Source organism: Rhinopithecus bieti, unplaced genomic scaffold (genome assembly GCF_001698545.2).
Source record: "Rhinopithecus bieti isolate Rb0 unplaced genomic scaffold, ASM169854v2 scaffold_15850, whole genome shotgun sequence".
Lineage (NCBI taxonomy): Eukaryota > Metazoa > Chordata > Mammalia > Primates > Cercopithecidae > Rhinopithecus > Rhinopithecus bieti.
The window spans coordinates 1,530,381-1,541,771 of record NW_016809273.1 but is presented as its reverse complement, the minus strand read 5'-3'; the positions used below and the strand labels follow the sequence as shown (position 1 = coordinate 1,541,771).

Sequence of the window (11,391 nt, the reverse complement as noted above, 5' to 3'; positions counted from 1 at the left end):
TTTTTTTTTTCTGTATTTTTAGTAGAGACTGTGTTTCTTTATGTTGGTCAGGCTGGTCTTGAACTCCCGACCTCGGGTGATCCACCCGCCTCGGCCTCCCAAAGTGCTGGGATTACAGGCAGGAGCCACCAAGCCGGACCTGAACTGTAATTGTACATTACTGTTCTTTTGTCTTTTGGAGCACTTTTGCAGGTTTCCTGGAGCTTCCTCCCGCTAGTGCTCTGTGAATGCAGTTTGCTGATACAGGCAGTGCTCTCTTGGGCTGTCTACTTCCTCAGTGCCTGCTGTCCTGTCTTCTTCACCTTATATGAAGCCATGTGGGTAAAGTCTAACTCAAGGCTCCCCAGCAAAAGCCAGAGGGAAGGAAAAACTCACATCTGGGCTGTCATGGTGGGAACTGTGACTTATTCCTAATCCAGGATGCTCTCTTCACTCTGCTATCACAGGCCACTCTTGCCATCTATGTCTCTTAAACTTTTTTTTGAGTCAGAATCTCGCTCTGTCACCCAGGCTGGAGTGCAGTGGCGCGATCTCGGCTCGCTGCAAGCTCTGCCTCCCAGGTTCACACTATTCTCCTGCCTCAGCCTCCTGAGTAGCTGGGACTACAGGTGACTGCCACCACGCCCGGCTAATTTTTTGTATTTTTAGTAGAGATGGGGTTTCATTGTGTTAGCCAGCATGGTCTCGATCTCCTGACCTCGTGACCCGCCCACCTTGGCCTCCCAAAGTGCTGGGATTACAGGCGTGAGCCACCGTGCCTGGCCCTCTTAAACTTTCTTAAAAGAGATGCTTAGAAACCACTGTGGCTGGGCACGGTGGCTTATTAAATCTGATAACCCAGTATTGTGGTTAATAACACTTTTATACTTAAAGAAGAACAGACAAAGTGTCAGATTGACCATTCTCTTGTTTTCTAACTGGGCTTTCATAATTAATGTTATCTTGAGTTTAAGGATATAGATAATAATAGTTTTTAAACCACATCATCAGTGTACGGTAGTTGGTTTGTTTAAACTTTAGACCATTATCCTTATAAATCCACCTAGCATAGGTCACATAAACTTCTGTGTTTCCATATGCTAAAAGTGAGGGAAAAAAATGAAGGTATCACTTGACCACTCTGTCCTGTGAAACTCCCACACTTCCTTCTCGCATAATGGTCTGCCTTGTGGACCCTATGAGGGACCAGAGTCATTCTGTATCTTCAATACCAGTAAAGCCTTTTTCCTTATTTTGGGATGATATTCTTTCATATTTTCTTTGTGCTCACCACACATTTGCACATTCCCTGATGTACACACATCCCACATTTAAGGGTTCTGTTCTGGACCAAACTGAATCCAGAGATGGGGAATTCACCTCCAAAGAAAAGAATTATTCTAACAAATTTGAAAGCTGTAACTGCTACTAATTCCATCCTCATATTAATCCAAAATCTATTTACTATTTTATTTTATTTTATTTTTTTTGAGACGGAGCCTTGCTCTGTTGCCAGGCTGGAGTGCAGTGTCGCAGTCTCGGCTCACTGCAACCTCTGCCTCCCGGGTTCAAACAATTCTCCTGCCTCAGACTCCCGAGTAGCTGGGACTGCAAGCATGAGACACCACGCTCAGCTAATTTTTGTATTTTTTAGTAGAGATGAGGTTTCACCATGTTGCCAGGATAGTCTCGATCTCTTGACCTCATGATCCACCCACCTCAGCCTCCCAAAGTGCTGGGATTACAGGTGTGAGCCACCACGCCCAGCCTATTTACTCAATTATTCACCCGCTGGTCCTAGGTTAGCCAAAGATGGTAGACACGGAAGAAGAGCCCCTTAAATATTTGATTTTTCATTTTCTAATGCAGATCATTTGGGTTGCCAAATGATTTATATGGTCAACACAATTGTAAGTCTCAATGAAACAGAGATTGGTTTCAGGTATTTCCTAAATCATGATCTAATTAGACAAATAGAGTTCAAATACTATGCTACTATCAAATCACAATTTGTTGACAAAATCTGTCGCATCACCAAATTTACTCATAGAGAAATTTCATAATTCTCCAGGGCATTTCTTCTGAACTGACTCACAGATATTCTGAAATTTACATCTCTTTGGCTGTTTTGATTCAGTTGGAAAGAACTCATTTCTTCCCTGTACAGACAGTGCTTATACTAAACATTCCTTATTTCCATTACATGAATTGATGCCGTCTTTGAGGTAAAAGTTTGTTCTTGTTCCATTTTAAGTTAAACTGAGATCAGGGAAGAGAATCAGTTGGAGAATTCCATTATGAATACCAGGTAAAAGGAAACACCTCAACCTATACCATCTAAAAAACTCCCCAAACTGGCCATCATGTAATAATAGAAACAACCTGTGAAAAGCTTGCTACTTCTGGTAGAGTGATTTTAGCCTCTGAACAATACATATGAGAACGGTGAAAAGTACATAGTGAAAAACCCCACACATTCAGCCAGTGGGATCCTAGAGTTAGCATTGTTAGTGATTTTGTCCTTATTAAGAGTTTGTTTGGGTCTGATAGACTTTTCAAAGCACAAAATATTTCTCGTTAATTTTGTCTTTTCTGTCTTAAAGATAAATTCTCAGCACACTGGATTCTCATTGAGTGGCCTGAGAGTGAAATCCCCAGTGGGTTTTCAGTAGCCATTTAAAAAACAGGATCTATTTGCATGTTAGCAGCAAGGCTGCATAAATGTTATGATTATGCATCTTTTACACCTCACATAAAATTAGAATGACTTTATAAAATTCTCCAAGACTGGACACTTTTAAGAGTGAACGGGTATAGTAATAATAAGGTAGGAAAAGAGGCATAAACTCGAACCATCCTGGGCAAACCTGGAGGTATGCCCTTCCCATGCAAAGTGTGTGACAGCCAGCAACACACAGCCGGTGGGCCCCAGACTTTCCACAAAGTGTTTTCTCCAACTATCTGTGCATCACAGTCCCCTGGACTGCTTGTTAAATTAACCAGGCCTCACTTCCTAGATGGTAAGATTATCCACATTTTCAAGTTTCTGTCTGATTCTGATCACAACGTTATTCAACTCAAAACTCCTGTAGGCTACTTCCCTCTGAAATCCTTCTACACTTGTGGCACACAATGGACTTGTCCATATGCGTATTTAACATATTCACCCTTTATATATATTGAAATTTAAGATGTATCTTTTCACATTTTAACATCTTGAAAATCCAGATATATCTTACCATTGATGACATCTTAAAATCAGAACATAATTTTCAGTGCCGGTGGGAACTTGGTTTGCTGTTCCTGGAGGCCTGACTGGACAATTGGAGACTATCAATGTTGATGTTTAAGTCAATCAACAGTTTGAGACTCATATGAGGAAAGAATATGATACCTAGTTGTTACCTGATGATTTTGTATTGACACCTGCAGACACAAGTAAGAAAATAGAAGCATCAAATTTTGCATAATGGGTGTCAGCAAGTTTGAGAAAAATTTCCTGGAGGCAATACTGCTGTGTTTTTACAAAATAATTCAGTATGTGTCAATTCAGTGGCACGGCATTTTCTGTGGAAAAAACTCAGGCATTGATGCCTCAGAATTGAAGAATGATTCAGAACAACCAGACAAAGGGTGAAGAAGTTTTAAGAATATCTTAGCACAATTATTTACCTTAATCTTTCCTTTTCATGTGAAAGAATGTTAGGATAAATATCTAAGTCTAAAAGAGCTCTTTAAATTAAAATAAATTTGAAGTGACAAAAAGTATATGCTTTTGGTTATTTGGCAGATTTTAAAACATTTTCTAGTAGTTCATTAAAATATTTTGTTATAATTGATAATCTCTGAGACTTGATGACACATGGTATGTCACTACTGAAAAGAAAAAGTTAAATTCTTTGGCAATTTTGCTTGCTATTCCATTTGGTCAATATGTGCCCTAGAATGAATATATAACAAGGAACACTGATATCAATTAATTTCAATTCCTCTGCACTGCTCGTAATAGAACATCTCCTCACAAAGTATGTGAATGCAGTGTTAAGTATTTTTTAAAACATCTTCCTTTAAAATGAACAAAGTAATTATCTGAAGCTCTAGCTAGAGTGTTCTATGTTAGAAAAAGAAATAGCTGGGTGATTCAATGAATTTTTAAGGGCAGTTTTGAGTCTGCACAATGACTAGAACAAGCCAGTGCCTGTTTAAGATGATCTCCACAGCACAACCATGCAACCACAAGCACACAAAAGAAATAACAGCACTCCCTGTCAGATTTAGTAGGATGTTTGCAAAGTTGTTAACTACCGAAAGCAGCCAGGAAGAAAAGATCTGGGCCTGCATAGGTAGGAGTTTTGAACTGTGCCCCCCCTTCCACAACTTTTCTTTCTAGTTGTGTCTCTTTTCAGCCTGTACAGGGAAGCCCAGCTGCCAACAGACAGCAGGCTGAATGGTAGCCAGCTGCTTTATAACTGTGTTAGCCAGAAGCCCTCATGAGAAATATTTTTCCTGGAAAATAAATTATAACATGTCTAAGTGGTGCCTGACAAAGCTAAACAGGAGGCATGCTGCTCTATTGCAAATTCATCTGCAGTCTCTGGATAGAGAGACAAATAAAAGCACTTCATCAAAATCAGTCACAGAAACCCAGGAATACCCATAGGAGACCACTAAACTCTAAATACCAATCAATTTCTCCAACTTTTTTTGTCAAACTTGCAAGTCCTTTTAAGCAGTGTCTTCTTGAACTGCCAGGCAGCAGCTGGCTGATATGGAGGGAGATCAGAAGGAGTACAGTTTGGGGGCCTTCTATGACACAGCGGTTTATCTAGCTAAGGACACTTACTGCTGAAGGGTTTATTCGGCCTTAGAGCATCAATTAAGGTTAACGCTAAAAGCCTGCTCTTACTTCTTTATATTCACAATGTCTCTGCTTAAAGAAGTTTACCTAAATATACCAGGAAACAATATAAATAGAAAGTGTATTAGGAAGCTACCCCTGTCTGACCACAAGTAAAACACTGCAGCTCTGAAAGAAACACAATACACAGCCTGTACTTAGATCGTTTTAAAAATAGTTAACTTAACGTGTAACTCAAGTTTAACTGAACATGGCATCTGCACTTAGTGTTTGATATTTGAGTATTTGCTCGTCCCTGACAACCACAACCACAATTTCATTGGGGCAAGGTATTAATGCTAATACCTTAGCTAGTCCATATTGACCTTGATATAATTACTATTTATGATGCACCTATTATTCTTTTTTTCTTTTTTTTTTTTTTTGAAACACTGTCTGGCTTTTTTGCCCAGGGTGGAGTGCAATGGTGCAATCTCCTCTTCCTGCAACCTCCGCCTTGCAGGTTCAATCGATTCTGCCTCAGCCTCCCGAGTAGCTGGGATCACAGTCATGTGCCACCATGCCTGGCTAATTTTTGTATTTTTAGTAGAGATGGGGTTTCATCATGTTGGCCAAGCTGGTCTCAAATTCCTGACATCAGGTGATCCACCAGCCTCGGCCTCCCGAAGTGCTGAGATTTAATATTGCAGAAATGCGTGATAATCTCCACCCTTGGAGAATTCATGATTTTATTCAGGAATCTGATAGTCATAAAGGATGGCTTTGCTCCAGGCTATACAATTGACTAGTTGTGTAACTGTGGGAAAGTCACTTAGCTCTTATTATTAAGGTGAGTTTGGCATGAGAGTTACATAAAAAGAAAGTCATTATGGTCAATACACTGGAAGAGTAAAAGAATGGAAGAAGGAAAGACAAACTTGGAGCCATCAAAATATAAAAAGCATGAGTCAAGGTGAGATTAAGGATGGAGAAAAATGGGTGGATTTATTATGTTTTTTTGAGAAAGGCTCAAATGTTCTTCCAGTACCTCACTTGCCAGGCTATGGATGTCCTACTAAAATTACATTGACTCTGTGGAGCTAGTGAGGTTATCAGTTGAGGGACTGAAATATATACAGCTCTTTTGTAGCTAGGTGTATGACCTTCAAATATCATTTAATCTCACCAGAGACTGGTGTTCTTTATAATGAAATAGAGGTAATATTCCTGTGACCCATCTCTCTCTTAAGAATATACAGTAGTTGGCCGGTACGGTGGCTCCTGCCTGTAATCCCAGCACTTTGGGAGGCCGAGGCGGGTGGATCACGAGGTCAGGAGATTGAGACCATCCTGGCTAACACGGTGAAACCCTGTCTCTACTAAAAATACAAAAAATTAGTCGGGCGTGGTGGCAGGCGCCTGTAGTCCCGGCTACTCGGGAGACTGAGGCAGGAGAAGGACATGCACCCGGGAGGCAGAACTTGTAGTGAGCCGAGATCGCGCCACTGCACTCCAGCCTGAGCGACAGAGTGACACTCCATCTCAAAAAAAAAAAAAAAAAAAAAAAAAAATATACAAATAAGGCCAGGTGCAGTGGGTCACGCCTGTAATCCTAGCACTTTGGGGGCACTTTGGGAGGCCAAGGGGGGCAGATCCTTGAGGTCAGGACTTCAAGACCAGCCTGGCCAATATGGTGAAACCCCATCTCTACTAAAAAATACAAAAATTAGCTGGACATGGTGGTAGCCGACTGTAATCTGAGCTACATGCGAGGCTGAGGCAGGAGACTCGCTTGAACCCAGGAAGTGTAGGTTGCAGTGAGCCAAAATTATGCCACTGCACTCCAGCCTGGGCAACAGAGTGAGATGTCATCTCAAATATATATATAGATAGATAGATAGATATAAATCTCTCTCTCTCTCTATATATATATATATATAAGCTGTAAAAATGGTTGGAAAGAAAAATTGCTATTTTGGATGTACAAGGCAATGTTATTATTTGCTAAAAGGTGTTAGGTGCTAAGGATTCAGGTAAATGGTCCACTTAGCATTTACATATTTTCCTCTAATAAATAAACCCATGCATAATTTACTTAATAGAAAATTAAAGACACTAAATTAGAAGAGCTAGAAAAAATGACTATTTTCTTAAATGCATCACATTCAGAGAAATCTAAAGCCCAATATCACAAGGTCAAAGTAATCTTACTCAAGCCTGACTTCAAATTGTCTTCATTTACAAAATAGGTTCATCCATGAGAACCTTTCCAAATAAGGCAATGCTAGAGAAATATCTAGGAAATTGGATATAGTGTTTACATGTTGATAAACCAATTTTGCCTGGATTGTAATGGATTTATTCGTTTTTCTTCATAGCAAATAAAAAATAAAAATATATTTTATACTATAAAGTAATGTGGGTGATAAAGGACAAAATATATGTTCTTAATATGTAATGTGAACCACTTGGCATAGGCAACATGAAATAGACTTAGGGGTCCCTGTTATATGAGAATAATTAATTAACAACAATAAAAAATAACAAAAGTTATTTCAAGCCATGATAAAACATTTTGATTCAAGTTTCATCTTGATAAATAGAACACAAAATCATGAAAAAGTTGTTTTTTTTAAAGATATAAGTCAAAGAAGAAATTGTAGTCTGGTTTTCAGGAGAATGTCTCAATTGCAGATTTCTTAATTAAATGGTTTATTTCTTAGAAAGTAAAAGTTTATAAACTCCATCAATTATTTAACATGTATTTTATGACTCACATAGCTGTCTCATTTTAAAAATTCATCTATTTCTAGTAAGATCAATAGTATACATCTCTAATATATCTTACTTTGAAAGAGCTCATAGTTAAAACTGACTTAAAAGTAGGAAACCCACTGAAAGTTTTATGATTAAAACAAAGTTTAAAGAAGCTATTTAAAACATGCTTCATAGATGATGGTTCCATGGGTAATCCTCAAACCCCCATATTCTTTTCCTTCATGAAATTCATTTATATGAGTACAAAAATATACTATTGTAAAAGCCCTGGAACTCTAGAAGAATTTCATGAGAATTATGGCATAGAATGGGTTTAACATAGCCAGTTGCTTTATATTAATAAAACTCATATGTTTCATAGATACAGGAATGTTTCCCACTACCTAAATTTAAAAAAGTGTGGTTTCGATTGATAAGGGTTAAGACCAGAAAATGGAAAGTCATTAGTAACCCTATAGCATACTCCAAATCTCTGGTGTTTGCTGTCTCTGCTTATTGTTGTTATGTCACCATAGAGTGGTTTTCTCTTTTTTGTTTTCTGTTGGATTTGGTTTTGCTTTGTTTTTTATTTTTGTTTTTCCCTAATGAGCTTGATTGCTTATTCAGAACAGGAATTTTGCTGCTTTTAGCACCATTAGCCAACTGAATTGAACCCCAATGACCTAACTCAAAAATATCTGAAAAGAAAACTTGGTTACTCCAGTGTGGGTTAAGTATCTATTGCACATAATTGGTTTTGGCCAGGTAGGTGAGCTTATGTAGTCCAAACCTGTAGATGTAAATGAGAAGAGAGGAAATTTCTTAAAAGCCATAATTGGGCTAGACAGGTGTCCTAGAGGTTTTCTACTGCATTGTTAATTTGCCAGAACTTATTGTCATGGGATGTCAATATTAAATTGCTGGTGGCTCAGAGTCAGGGCTATTTCCTGGTCTGTTTTAACTTCTCTGTGATAATTGCATTATGCGTATGAAAATGTACACTTCAAAGCATGAAAGGCAGTCTTCCCATTTGGGATCACATTTGAAATGTAGCCAATCAACAATCAACTAACGTTAGTTCTTATACATTGACTATGGTTCATATCTGGAGATAATAATCAAATACAGCATTTCTTTTTTTTTTTTTTTTTTTTGAGACGGAGTCTCGCTCTGTCGCCCAGGCTAGAGTGCAGTGGCCGGATCTCAGCTCACGGCAAGCTCCGCCTCCCGGGTTTACGCCATTCTCCTGCCTCAGCCTCCCGAGTAGCTGGGACTACAGGCGCCCGCCACCTCGCCCGGCTAGCTTTTTTTTTTGTATTTTTTAGTAGAGACGGGGTTTCACCGTGTTAGCCAGGATGGTCTCGAACTCCTGACCTCGTGATCCGCCCGTCTCGGCCTCCCAAAGTGCTGGGATTACAGGCTTGAGCCACCGCGCCCGGCCCAAATACAGCATTTCAATTAGCAGAATAAACAGGATGAATTTGACTCCTAAATAATTGCAGCAGATCTCTAAATAAGAAATTCTGTAGAGAAAGATTATGTGAGGAAGAAGGGAGAATCTTTAGTTTTTGTTATAGTACATATTTCAAATATCTGCCTAAATTCTTGAGTATAAAGACATTTAATTCAGTTCTAAATATTTGTAAATCATTTCCCAAGTCCAGAGTATCCATTATAGTTATAGCTAACATTTATTGAAATTACACCTGTACATGAAGTAAGGTGCTTCCTCTTTCATGTATTATGTCATGACATTCTGAGGTAGGTTCATTATACTCGTGTTTAATCAGAACATTAAAAAGTTGCCAGTGAAAGGCCACGAAACTAGGGAATAGAAAAGCAAAAATACTAGCCCGATTCTATCGAGACTAGAGTTCATGGTTTTGTTTTAACTACTTACTGATATTAAAATAATTGGATACAGAGTTATCATATCCAGTCTTTTTTCTCATTAGGTTCTTTCTGTTAATTACTTCTAACATAGTATTTAATTACTAACATTTTGTCATATGTCAAAAAATTATTCAAATAGCTTTTACTCATTTTTTTTTTTTTGCAAATGTGTTTTCCTATGAACCCAAATCTTATCATAACTAAAGATTATATACATCAAGATTTGTGGAATTAATGGTAAATTTAAAATTATGAAACTAGAGCTATAAACACTAGTAAAGTGTCTCATCTCACATAGAAATGTGAAGAAAAAATGTTTTTAAAATTAGAGGTGTGAAGTTAGAGAAACAAATTATAAGATACTTTTACAGGGCTGGGCACAGTGGCTCATGCCTGTAATCCCAGTATTTTGGGAGGCTGAGGCAGGAGGATCCCTTGAGCCCAGGAGTTCGAGATCAGCCTGGGAAACATAGCAAGACCCTGTCTCAATAAAATAAAATAAAATAAAATAAAATAATTTTACAGAATGTCTTTCATCTCTGTGTATGTATGTGTGTCTTTCTCTATACTTTATAAATTATAGTTGACATGGTTAATACCTAAAGTTCAAACAGTCACCTTATCAGTTTCTATTTCTGGTCTTTAAGATTTGTTCCTTTCTCCACCATGCCTCATTATGTGTCACCAAATTTAATTTGGCATCAGTCCTCTCAAATACTCCACCCTAGAATTAGACAAACCACTGAATGCAGATATCCTCTACCCAAATGGTAATGAAGATTAGAGACAGTGATGCCCATGCATAGCGGATAAGTGGATTGCAGGTATACCAAGGTATACTAAAAAAAAAAAAAAAAAAAAAAACCAAAATGCATAATGTATGTTAGCTTGGGCTAGTGTGGCATCAATTATAGAGCCTCCTTTGAGAGTTTTGCAGCTTAGTGAGGAGTTTACATGATTTATTTATTTATTTTTTAGACGGAGTCTAACTCTGTGGCCCAGGCTGGAGTGCAGTGGTGCAATCTCAGCTCACTGCAACCTCCGCCTCCCAGGATCAAGCCATTCTCCTGCCTTAGCCTCCCATGTAGCTGGGATTACAGGCGCACACCACCACACCCAGCTGATTTTTGTATTTTTAGTAGAGATGGGTTTCACCATGTTGGCCAGGCTAGTCTCGAACTCCTGACCTCAGGTAATCCACCCGCCTCGCCTTCCCAAAGTTCTGGGATTACAGGCCTGAGCCACCTTGCCCGGCCTTAAATGATTTTTGAGAAACAAATTACTGAGACACTTAAAAAGAAATGAAGTTAAAGTTGTTAACATTAGTTCAGATAAGCAGGTTCTTTAAGTGGTATACACTGTTCATTTACTTACAAAGAATGTAAAATACAAATGTTTATTTTTGATATTTTATATGGATTTCTATCATGCAGGAGCGCAGTAAACTAAGAAGTAAAACACCTTGTTCAACAACAAGGATGCTGACTCAAAAGCAAAAGTTGAAGCACATTATGAATGAATGTCAAAAGGGAAAAATCTAAAGCTAACATAAAAGAATGTGACTACATCAAATTGGATAAGGAATAGTATTTTATAGCCAATTGATGAATATTGAAAGGACATCAACCTCATCTCCTTGAAACACATATGAACATAGTTGAGCCAAAGGGTGACATGATGTATATGTTCAATCTAGAGGCATTTTTGTTAAAATTTTCCAAGAGTTGTAATCACGTGTATTCAGTGACTCATATAATTGCTAAATTATCATCTAACCAAATAACCAGAAGTACCTTTTATGTCATTTCTTACATAATCATAATTGGCCAGATTATTCCAAACTCACAAGTTTATGAATGATGACTAAAAGAATTTGAATTAGCTGATTATGAAGAACAATGCATCCCTTAATTAATATTTATTTT

At 38.1% G+C, this 11,391-nt stretch overlaps 1 long non-coding RNA gene across 1 annotated transcript in view; it reads left to right on the top strand.

The window, feature by feature from the left end:
• LOC108540032 (uncharacterized) overlaps nucleotides 1-11,038 on the top strand; it is a 71,510-nt gene extending 60,472 nt beyond the window's left edge. Inside the window, exons 3-4 of the long non-coding RNA XR_001888560.1 lie at nucleotides 10,114-10,300; nucleotides 10,900-11,038. This is a non-coding gene — a long non-coding RNA (uncharacterized LOC108540032). The remainder of the gene's footprint in view (nucleotides 1-10,113; nucleotides 10,301-10,899) is intronic.
• The last annotated feature ends 353 nt before the right edge of the window (nucleotides 11,039-11,391 follow it).